This window comes from Apis mellifera, linkage group LG12 (assembly GCF_003254395.2).
Source record: "Apis mellifera strain DH4 linkage group LG12, Amel_HAv3.1, whole genome shotgun sequence".
NCBI classification, from domain to species: domain Eukaryota; kingdom Metazoa; phylum Arthropoda; class Insecta; order Hymenoptera; family Apidae; genus Apis; species Apis mellifera.
In genome coordinates, this window is record NC_037649.1 from 6,787,043 (window position 1) to 6,789,591 (window position 2,549).

A 2,549-nucleotide genomic window follows, 5' to 3' on the forward strand; every position below is an offset into this window, starting at 1 on the left:
CGAGTGGGAAATTCCGGGTAAAAGCTTAATCCCTTTCATTCCTCGATTCTTCCACGCGATTACTTCTTTTTTTCTCTTGGAAAAACGAATTCGTGAATCGATCGAACATATTTGTTCGAAACACACGCAAGATGTACGTCTTGTACGATCAATGGAAACAAATTGAAATGACAGAATAAATTACTTCGAGCTTAATCTCTTCCATCATACTGGATGTTGCGCAACGTAGTTTTTATATATATATTATATTTACAATTAAAATTATTTTCCACGTTGCACGCGATAAAATTTGATCCGGGAACGGTTAATCAGTTCTCGGAACGGATTCAAGTGTACAAGTAAGTCTCGATAAATCAAGATCCGAATACATCCGAGCCGACTCTCGTTTGCACAATGTTTCACGGACACGGAACGCGTGCGTATATATAGGCGTGTATTCAGAAAACTTAATCACGAGACTGTTTACAAACCGGGTTGACGTGGAAAAAGGAAGTGGCTGTTGAACGAATCGTCTCATGGGCGCGCGTCCGGCCACCGCGGGCAGCCAACGCGCTGATTCCCCCCCTCGATAGCCAGTGCTCAAACGTATCGTACCCACGTGTTTATCCCGGCACGTGGGTGTCGCAAAAGTGGCTTTCTGAGCACCGCTGGACGCGTGTCCGTTCCACCGAACGGCACGAACACCAACGACGGGGATCAACGGCGAGGGACACGGAGATAAATCATTTATCGTGCTCGTGAGGGGGACTTTCGAGTACTCCTTTCGAGGGGGCAGGCCAGACGTACGCAGGGGTGTCACCTTCGATTTTGTTCGTCGTACTTGAACGCACTAAAAATATAATACGGCCTCACTGCTGCGCTCTGCGGAACGGAACCTTTACATCCGCGGCTTGAAACAATTTTTTTTCACGACAACACGTACGAGGCTCTTTTTTTTCGTTCGAAGTGGCGAAATATCGATAACTAACGAAAATACGATGGAGTAAAATCTACGCACGATTAGCTGCAACGATTCAGATTCGAAGAAGTGAGTAAGATTTCTCGTGAGAAAAATTTTTATTGTTGATGGATCGATACAGAGAGATAATGGTACAATTTCATCGTAAATCGATAAATTTACATGTTGGAGAAATTCAGAATCCAGATATTCGATATTCGTGTTCGATCCTCGAACCGGAGCTTGATTTACAAGTACTCCGATACTCGGATAACGAGCACGTCCACTCCTAATCGCTCCGGGATATATATCTTACATGTATATATATATTTATATATTTATCTCGGTACAGAGTTACGCGGCGAGTTTTTCGAAACTCGCGGAGAAAAATAATACTCGCCCGTTGAGATCGAATCGCGTACACGCGTAATAAGTATATAATTAATTCCCGTGTAACAATATCGATATCGAAACGCGAAGATAAGCAGCGCACGAGCTATCGAATTTACGCGGATCAGCGTGAGGTGTATATATGCAACGTGGGTACACAAACCCGTGCACGAACGATTATCGAGCATATTTTATCAATTCCCGTTTATCGAGCGCGCCGGCCGCTCCCCGAATCCGCGCTAATACGCGATCCGATCTGTTCCAGGTCCCCGGGCCAAAACGTTTCCAAAGACAAAATACGTCGTTGGCCGGCAATCTCGCCGGCACGAACTATAAAAAGGGCCGCGGGACATATTAAATGATAGTAATCGTGGATCAAACGGTGATGAGCGGAACCCCCGCGAGCACGTTTCGGCGAATCCCAGATAGGATGCACTCGTGAGGGAGAAGGAGGGCAAACGGCCAAGAAAAATGTAGATCGACGATGCTCGAAACACGAGGGAGAAAGAGAGAGAAAGAGAGTGAGAAACGGAGAGAGAGTAGGCGAAGCGTACACCGGTGAAACGGTGCGATAGAGAGAGACGGAGAGAGAAAGAGTGTGCGTGAGAGAGAGAGATGGAGGACTGTGGGTGGCCGGCAGGAGACGCAAAGCGAGCAAAGGTATACACCGATAAAGTGGGGGATGAGGGAAGTTGGAAGGGAGAAAACTCGAGTGGTGGGGGTTGGGAGGATCGTACGGACAGAGACGGGATGAACGATAATGAAAATGCGGGACGGAGATATAGCGTAAGACGTGAAACGAGATAGAAGGAGAGAGAGAGAGAAAGAGAGAGAGAGAGAGCGATCGAGAGAGGTGTACGGTGGAGAGCAAGGACACGAGGAAAGCTGGGACGATGGGATGTAACGTGAAAATAAGAGAGAGAGAGAGAGGAAAGGAATAAACGAAAGAAATAAGAGGAAAGAGTGGGAATAGGTATGAAAAAAGATCATTGAGCTCGAAAGAGAGAAAAAGAGCGTAACACGCTTGAAGCGGGCAAAGTAGCGTGGAGCGGAGAAAGAGAGAAGGAGTGACGGAGGGGGGGGGGATCGATACAGTGGGATGGAGAGAGAAAGGTAAAAGTCAGAAATGGGGACAGAGACGGAGGACAGGTATGATTGAGCGCGAGCGAGGAGGATAGAGGGGTAGGAGAAAAAGGGAGGGAGAGAGAGGGAGAGAGAGAGA

The 2,549-nt window shown here is 47.2% G+C and overlaps 1 protein-coding gene across 2 annotated transcripts in view; it reads right to left on the reverse strand.

Moving 5' to 3' along the window:
* Positions 1–2,549, reverse strand: part of LOC551737 (synapsin) — a 49,084-nt gene that overhangs the window by 11,721 nt on the left and 34,814 nt on the right. The window lies entirely within an intron of this gene.